The sequence below is a fragment of the Mesoplodon bidens genome (genome assembly GCF_964165515.1).
Source record: "Mesoplodon bidens genome assembly, chromosome: 1".
NCBI lineage: Eukaryota > Metazoa > Chordata > Mammalia > Artiodactyla > Ziphiidae > Mesoplodon > Mesoplodon bidens.
The window spans coordinates 4,889,235-4,899,186 of NC_138176.1; positions in this window are offsets into that span (position 1 = coordinate 4,889,235).

A 9,952-nucleotide genomic window follows, 5' to 3' on the forward strand; every position below is an offset into this window, starting at 1 on the left:
TTGCAGGGACCTCACTCATTATGGCTTGTGAATGAAGGAACCAATGGTGAGAAGGTGATATTCAGGGTATGATACCCCACCTTGTATCAGTAGCCAGCAGACCACCTTCTGGGACACTTGGGACCTGTTCTGGACAGAGCTGTAGACGCCAAAGGCTGAGGAGGATGGCCACCTATTGGCTGAGAGCATCCACAATGCAACTTCCTTTCCACAGGGTGTAAAGAGGGGTCAAAGAGTGGAGAACTTGAACTCAACTTTCTTGCTTTGCCCTGTCCATGCTGTCCCTGGGGGAATCTTGTCCAGCGCCAGGACTTTAAATACCATGTCTATGCAGGGAGCTCCAGAAAAGCACAGCTCGTCTGGTGGTCTCCTCCAGGCTCTGGTCCTCCTGGTTGTCTACCATGGCAGACCCAACTCTTGCTCTGACTCTGTTTCTCGGCAGGCATCCTATCTCCACCTCCCCTCCCACCTCTAATCCATCCCTACGTCTACTTCCTGCTCTAGCTCCAAAACGCCTCTTGAATGTGCCCCTCCTCCCCACTCCACTGCCTTCATCTGATGACTGCAGTGGTCCGCCAACTTCTGACTCACTGTTGTTTAGGCAATCCATTCTAAGCACACCATCCAGGAGGACCCCTACAAATGGAACCCGGTCCTGACAGTCCTCTGCTTAAAAGCCTCCGTTCCGAATAAAATCCAAACGCGTGGGAGGCTCTGCCTGACGTCTCAGCTGCTCCTGAGCCCCTCACCCCGTTCCCTGGGCTCCAGCCCCCAGGTCCGTCTCTCAGGGTCAGAGCCCAGCTCTTCCCCACCTGAGACTCCCCTCCATGGTACCTGGCCTGCGCCTTCTTCCTGACTGCCTCTGGAAAGTCACCCTGCACCCCTCCCCTCGGGTCCTCTCTCACAAGGTTTGTTCACTTGTAGGGCGTCAGTCATGGCCCCCTCCTGCCCCCTCTCTCAGGGCTGTGAGCTCCAAGAGCTTCCACGCTGTGCCTCTCCCCATCACCTCTCCATCTCCAGCTCCTGACGCAACAGGATAGCCAGGAGGTGCCCAATAAAAAAAAGCCTGTGGGCTGACAGAACAGAGGAGGGGCGCCAGCCCCAGCGCCAGGCAGCCTGGTCGCCCTGGAGACCAGCAGGTGGGCGGCTCCCTCCTTAGCGCGCCCTGGGGGAACAGCCCAGGTCAGGCGGGGCTAGGTGGCCCAGTGACTCCACCCAGCTGTCAATGTCCCTGCCGTGGTGGCCTCCAGAGCCAGCCTTCTGTACAGGAGGCGATCACTTCAAACTCTGATGAGCACAGTTTTGCTTGTTAACCCTGCGGGGCTGCAGAGGCAGAGACTGTGATGCAAGAAGAGAGGAACAAGTTGCCTTTGTCAGACATCTGCTGTTGGAAAGTCAGCAGCTGGGGGAACATGATGAGGGGCAGATGGTGCCTCTCTCCGGGTGAGATCCTCTCTGCTGGACCCCAGCGATTCTTCCCAGAATTAAGCAATATCCCTCCACCTCTGAAGTCTGAAGACATTCATCATTGTCGTACAAGAGTGTGTCGTCAGAGACATCGATCCAGGGTTGTGTTGATTCCCATTCGGAAGCCCCTTGATCCTCCGTATCCATCTTCCTTCCACCTCTCATGGGCTCAAGGCCCCTCCTGACATCAGAATCAATTCCCTTATTCCCCTCCTAGGCTCTGAGGACCAACCCCAGCCTCTTGCCAGCCTGAACACCTCCGTACTCTCATCTTTCATGACCCCAGGACATGGCCCTTCTTACCTCCACAGCTTCCTCTTTAGCCCCGACGCACTTCCTGTTTAAACCACCATCAGTTTCACATACGCCATCCTCCCACCTGTCTCTCACCTCCTCCTCTTCACCAAGCCATGCAGCTCCTTTCCTTTAAAACACAGCTGGAGGCAGTTTTCCTGTGACTGGTAATGTTAACTATAGTTATGTGTCTCATCTTCCATTTTACTGGAGGACCCGGCCTTTGGATTTCTCTGCAGTAACCCAGATAATGCCCGTCATGCTTTAAGGGCTCAACAGATGCTAGTCAAAGTTAAAATGCTGAGGCCAGAAATGGTATCTAGAAGAATAAGCAAAAAAGGCAAAATTGGTATGTAGACAGAAATCAGAGTTTGCTTTTAAACATTGTCCAGAAACATTAACATAAACTTGCTCAAATTTAGGAGATAAAATCAGAAGGTCTTGGTGACTGTTGGCTACAGAGCAGGGCAAGGAAGGAAGACTGATTTTTTCCTTTAATTTTTATTTATTTATTTATTTATTTATTTATTTATTTATTTTTGGCTGCATTGGGTCTGCGTTGCTGCGTGCAGGCTTTCTCTAGTTGCGGAGAGCAGGGGCTACTCTTCCTTGTGGTGTGTGGGCTTCTCATTGCGGTGGCTTCTCTTGTTGCAGAGCACAGGCTCTAGGCACGCGGGCTTCAGTAGTTGCGGCTCACAGGCTTTAGAGCGCAGGCTCAGTAGTTGTGGCGCACAGGCTTAGTTGCTCCGTGGCATGTGGGATCTTCCCAGACCAGGGATCAAAACTGTGTCCCCTGCACTGGCAGGCAGATTCTTATCCACTGCACCACCAGGGAAGCCCAGGAAGACTGATTTCAGGACCTGTCCCCACATAGAGAAAACTCAGGATGGATGGCTATTCCAATCTCTAGAATGTGCCAGAATGAGTAACTCTAGTGGATCCAGAACTTTCCATTTTTACATTACCCATCTATCCTTCTCCCTCCTCTTTTCCCAAGTTATGCCCAAGTATTAACATTTGCTAACCAGTGAAATCATGAGGACAGACCCTTTGCTGGAATTTTCCTTTACCTTTTTTTCTTGGATTACTTTTCATTGTTGAATAATATATCATGTATTATAGAGATCCTAAATGTACAGTTTAATAAATAAAGACAAATGCATCTATCAAGATAGTGAACATTTACATCACCCCAAAAAGTACTCTTATGCCTCTTCCCAGAAAATCTCCTACTCCTGCTAAAGGCAGCACCTGTTCTGATGTCTATTACCATAGATAGTTTAACCTGATCTAGATCTTCATATAAATGGAATCGTACAGAATACACTTTTTTATTTCTAGTTTCTTTCACACAGCAAAACTTCTTTGAGTTTCATGCTTTATTACCTGTATCAGTAATTTAGGTAATGTATCTTTTTTCTCTCTTTGCTTCAAAGATTTTCTCATTTGTTTTTTTAAAAATTTGATTAAAATATGTCTTAGTTCAGTTTTGTCTCTATCACACTGGGGATTAGTTGTACTTCTTGTTCATAATGTATATAATATAGTTTATAATATCTAGTTTATAGTTTTCATCAAATTTGGGAATTTTTCAGCCATTATTTCTTCAAAAATGTTTTCTGCCTGCCCTCATTTCTGGGACTTCATTTATATGTATGTGGTATATCCTAATATTGTCCCATAAGTTACTGAAGCTCTTTAAACTTTTAAGCCATTTTTTCCTCGGTATTTCAGTTTGCCTAGTTTTTATTGCTATATATTTAAGCTTGCTAATCTTTTCTTTTACAGAGCTTAATCTTCTCTTAAGTCCATCCAGTGAAATTTTCATTCAGATATTGTATTTTTAGGTCATAGAATTTTTATTTGGTTATTTTAAAACTAATTTTTATTTCTCTGCCAAGTTTCTTCATAAGTTTGTTTATTGTATTCAACTTTTCCATTAAATCCTTGAATATATTCATTATAGCACTTATAAGTTCTTGGCTAATTTTAACATCTATGTCATCTTTGAATGTGCATCTATTGAGTTTTTTGGTCCTGATTGTTTTCCTGCTCCTTTACAGGTCTAATTTTTTTTTTTAATCGTTTTCAGGATGCAACATTCCTGAGAGTTTAGATTGGTTGAGCTTTTGTTAGAATAAGTCTGTAGAAATCCTTTTAGTTGAGAGTAGCCCCAGTTTTATGACAGACTTCACTGAAGTTTCACCCTGATAATGTACAAGTTAGTATTCTATGGAAGACTTCAGGAACTCTTATGCAGACCTCTAGAACTTCTTTTCTGCACAGATTTATTCTGCTTTGGCACCCCGTCTCACACATTCCAGCCTCCCCAGTAGCCACAAACTTTGATTTCTGTTCCTCTACTCAGCCACAAAGCTGCTGTCTCTTTGGGTTTTACTTCCCTGTGCTGCAGTTTAGAAAACTTCCCAGTCAGAATGCTGGGGTTAATGTTGTAATCATTTCATACGTTTCCTTTCTTTCAAGGATCACAGCCTTCCACTGATCAAAACAAAACAAAACAAAACAAAACAAAACAAAACAAAGACAGAAAAACTTTACCATATGTGTTTTTCCAGTTTTATATACTTTTATATGGCAGAAAGATAAGTTTGATATCTTTACTTTGTCATGGCTAACACAGGATTTCCTACGTTTATTTTAAACATTTATTGCATTGTTTTGTAATTATCTATATGGATCCCTTCCCCCCAAGGCTTGGTCTAAGTCATTTTTGCATCTTTAGTCCCTATCAAGCACCTTAAATGGTGCAGAGTGAATGATTTTTGAATGAATGAACTAATATATATGTGTATATATATGTGTGTGTGTGTGTGTGTGTGTGTGTGTGTCAATTCAAGTTTTATGTTATGTGCTGTTTAGAATTGTAATTAGTTTAGTAAAGCTATGTGGTTATGTTATTTAAATAACAGTTAACTTTATACTTAGGGAACACATACATGGCTCAAAATGAAAAAGGTTCAAAAAGTGAAATAATGAAAAACATGTCTCCTTGCTTCCTTGTTCCCCAGACAACCAGTTCACCTTTTTTTGAGATAAAGTTAGTTACCAGTTTCTTGTCTAATCTTCCAGAGGAATATTAGGCATTTGCAAACATATGTATATATATGAATTTTCTGTTAACTAAACTGCAAGATATGGGTATTTTTCCATACTAGTACTTATAAACCTACTTTGTTCATTTTAGCCACTGGAGTCAATATGTGGTTGCACCAGAATGTATTTAACTCTGCTTCTGTTGTAGACCACATAGGTTATTCCCAGTCATTTTCTAATACAGAAACAGCTATGTGGAATATCCTTGTTCATATGTCATTCATATGTCATTTCAAGTATATGAGTATATGTGTGAATATAGAATTCTTGGTCACTGGATCCAGGTTTTTTTTAAAAAAATAGATGAGCAATACATGTGTGTGTGTGTGTGTGTGTGTGAGTGTGTGTGTGTGATTCTTTGGAGATAAGGTTTCACTATGTGAGTATGAGTGCAGTTACCATTCCACCTGTAATGACAAATAGCATTAATTACTTCTCTTCTTATATGATTAAGAAAGTTTGATTCAATCCCTTAAGTAAACTGACATAGAAACTGGAGTAAATACCATTGGAAGGCCAAATAATAAAACAATTCAGCACCTTCCATGATCTGCTTCAAGGGTTGCATGGAATTCCCTCCTATTCCCCACTCAAAAAATCATAAATGTTTATGCTTTGGCAAAAGTATATTTTTTCCTCAACTGCTTTGAGAAACTTGAAGACCTTCAATGGATTTCCGGCAGAATGAAATGACAGTTTCTTTATTTTTCACCATGAAATTAGTGTCTATAATCCATAGAACATTATTATTTGTGGAATGATTTAGTATCCACCTAGGTTTTGCCTTGTGTATACTTTTGACTTGCTTCAGGAATTGAGGGAAAATGTTGGTAATAGAATATAAGAGCATTGAGATACCAAGGAAAGTCTCTTGGTAAATAGGAGATGGACAGCTATTTCTTATCAGCTATTAAAGCAGGATAGAAATTTAGTTCTTAAATGTTTAATTTCTGGAAGTATTGCAATGTTAAGAAAGGCTTTTATGTATTAAAGGATTGCCTATTTGAAAGATAAATACCATATGATATCACTTACATATGGAACCTAAAATACCACACAATGAACTTATCTACAAAACAGAAACAGACTCATAAACATAGAGAACAGCCTTGTGGTTGCCAATGGGGAGGGGGTGGGGGAAGGGTGGAGTGGGAGTTGGGATTAGCAGATGTAAACTATTATATATAGGATGGATAAACAACAAGGTCCTACTGTATAGCACGGGGAACTATATACAATATCCTGTAATAAACCATAATGGAAAAGAATATGAAAAAGAATACATATGTATATAGCTGAGTCATTTTGTTGTACAGCAGAAATTAACACAACATTGTAAATCAACTATACGTTAATAAAAAATAAAAAAATTAATAATTAAAAAAATTTTTAATTGCCTCTTTAAAAGAAAATTATGAGTATGTCTAGGTAGTTTCTCTATTAAAATGATCCCAAAGTACACACAGTCTACATACATTTTATAACAAAAGTGAAAATGTACATGAATTAAGTAAAAATAGTAAAATAAATCCTGTTATATTCTTTAGAGTTCTAGGTGCTGTAAGATGTATACTTGCGATTAAAAAAAAAGTTCACCTTTAATAACCCACATGACAAACAAAAGAAGAAATCAGCAGCCCCAAATTGTAGAAATAAACAAGAAAGCTAACAGCTTGTCCCAGTGCTTTCTCAGCTAGACTAGCACTTTCCAAAGCAAGAGTCCTTTAGTAACGCTATATTGTGGAGGAAGGCAGAGATGATTGTATATGGTAGACAGTACAAAACGGCCATTTTTAAACTTCATATATGAGTTGCATATTTATTTTCATGTATTTATTTTGATATTGGTACATCATCTGAGATTTTATAACAAGTAGGCTAATGGAGAGAGTATCATAGTCAATTAATTTGTAAAAATATGAATATAGAAAAAATATTAAGGAATTAGAGGTGGGAATTCACATCTGTCAAAAATGGCACCAGTGGAGCTGGAATGATGGAATTGTGGGAAGTCTGGAGCCAGGGCCACTGCCCAGGCGCTGACATGACCTTCACCCCAGATTTTGGTCTTGCTCTCCAGTCCATGAAGTCACTGTGTTCCGGACTGTGCTCTATTTGCAGCAGCCTCTATACCACAGGCTCTGACATCACTTTTCTTTTGTCCGCCACACCCAGCTCTGTCTATCTCAGCCCATACTTCATGCAGGCCCTGCCCCTGGAGGAGTCCCCAGACATCCTTCACTCTTAACAGAGGGAGAGACGGTCCCCAATGTCAAGCCCTCTGAGATTCCCAAGCCTAGTTGGAAAAGGTTCTTGACTTGAAGCAAGATCACAGATTCTGCCTCCCCAAACTCACATGAATCAAAAGCAAGACCACCACCCCCCAACTCTAGGAGGTATGTGTGTGACAGCTTTAGAGCTCATAAAATGCCAAGAGATGTCTGGGGTAGAGGCATATAATTGTTTTTTGCAATAACTTAAAGCTGAGAGGATAAAAGTTCTGGACAAGGATGAAAGTCCATGAACTCAGGAGCAGATCCAAAAGAAACATAACCAGGAAAGAGAACAAGACAGGTGACCTCGTCTGAGGCCCCGTGCCAGGTTATGCATGGGACTTCCCTTACCTGAAACGTGTGTGAGCTTAAGTCAACTTGATTTAGGTATTTTGTCAAAGCGCTGTACATTCTTTCCTCCTGGATGCATTCGGCGGAAAAAGTGAAAGAAAGTCATCCAGCCAAAAACTGAAGCTCGGTGGAGATAAGACAAAGTGAGCCCAGATAAGGTAAGAAGAATATCAGCGGAAATCACTCACAATGCATTAGAACAAAGCAACGGTTGGACAGAAGTGCCCAGGTTAAGCATAAACAAGGTAAAAAGAAATGCCAAGGGGACTATGTAAACATACAGCCAAAGGAAAGAAAGACAGAGCAAACCCTCTGGGGCTGGGAAAACACAATCCAATGAACAGTTTCCTCTGCATGTATTATGCCATGTAAAGACTTATAAGAAGAAGAATTTATTAAAATAAGAAATGAATAATGAGATAATAAAACAATAGAAACGAACCGAAACTCCAACCCACACAATTTCAGATTAAATACATAAGCTAGAAAAAGACTTGACTGAAAGACTAGTTATCTCCACAGAGGAAAGTAATGGTGAGTGCAGAGGAAGAAGGTAAAGAGACCAAAGCCATTAGAGAGAGACGGTGTATGTGGAGGTCAAAGATAACCCAACCCAAGAATGACTGATGTGCCTCAAGGTAAGATTTCAGCGAATGGGGCTCACAGTTCAGAAATAGGATACAGAAAAAATGTATCTGCCATGAACTGAGTGAACAGATTGAAAAGACAACTTAAGAATGAGAAAAAAAATGATACAGAACAATCTATACAAAATGTATTCAGGTCAAGCTACTGCATTTCATGAATAAAGGCTTTTATAACTATGCTATCAGAATAAGAATGTCACAATCAGAAGAAATAAAGCTGACCTCAGACTCTTCCACAGCAACGTTCAATGTCAAAAGACAACAGAGTAGGGCTTCCCTGGTGGCGCAGTGGTTGAGAGTCCGCCTGCCGATGCAGGGGACACAGGTTCGTGCCCCGGTCCGGGAAGATCCCACATGCTGTGGAGCGGCTGGGCCCGTGAGCCATGGCCGCTGAGCCTGCGCGTCCGGAGCCTGTGCTCCGCAATGGGAGAGGCCACAACAGTGAGAGGCCCATGTACCACAAAAAAAAAAAAAAAGACAACAGAGTAATATGCACAAAATTTTGAGAGAAGAAAATGTAGCAGCCATGCTGTCATTCAAGAATAAAAGCTGACTGCTTCTTCTGACCCTGATGGAGGAACAGAGACCAGATTGGCCCTCCAGTAATAAAACAGAAAATTATATATATTTAAAAACAGGGTTTCTAGACACTGGACACTAGGCAGAATAGGGCTTTAATTCTTGAAAGAAAAGAAAAAAATGAGGTTTTGTGGGTTATTTTTTTTTTGGCGGTACACGGGCCTCTCACTGTTGTGGCCTCTCCTGTTGCTGAGCACAGGCTCCAGACGCGCAGGCTTAGCGGCCATGGCTCACGGGCCCAGCCGCTCTGCGGCATGTGGGATCTTCCCGGACCGGGGCACGAACCTGTGTCCCCTGCCTCTGCAGGCAGACTCTCAACCACTGCGCCACGAGGGAAGCCCCCCAAAATGAGGTTTTACTGACCACTGCACCAGGGAGTTTCCAAGGAGGAATTCACAGGCAATGGTGCAAGAGAAGAAACCAGGAAGAGCCAGTAATCATCTGGATTTGAAGAGAAAGAGATCAGAGTTTGGGGAAGCAAAAGTGGCTAAAATTGGTGATGCAGAGTCCTGGAGAGAGATGGCTGCCCAGGCAAGCTCTAGAGATCTGCAGGGAGATCCCTCAAATCTTTGGTTGGGTGCTGGTCCATAAGGGTGAGAGGAAGCCATCTGAGGTCACAGGAAAAGAGCCACTGGAAAGCAGTGTGACAAACAGTTCCTGGAGTTGACACAGAGCTGGGAAAAAAGACTTTGTAATAGAGAATCCAGAAAGAGACCCACCAATGTGGTCATCTGATTTTCAACAAAGATGCCAGATGCCAAGACAATCTATCAGGGAAAAGGTAATCTTTTCAAGAAATCAAGCATACACAATTGCATACGCACATGTATAAGAATGAATCTCAGCCATTACTTCATACTATATTAAGAAAAAAACCTCAAAATAAGCAAATAACCATAAATGTAAGAATTTAAATTATAAAACTTCTAGAAGAGAGCATAGGAGAAAAATACCTTTGCAATCTTGGGTTAGGAAAAGATTTCTTAAATATGACATTTAAAGCACAATCCACAAAATGAAAACAATTGGTAATTAGACTTCATCCAAATTAGAAAATTTTTCTCTTCAAAAGATACTACAAAGAATATGAAAAGGTAAGCCAGAGGCTGGGAGAAAATAGTCGCAAAACATATATCTAGTAAAGGACTTACATGCAGAATGTACCATATAAAAAACTCTTAAAACTAAAATGTCCACCAAGAAGGATATGTATAAATAAATTCTGAT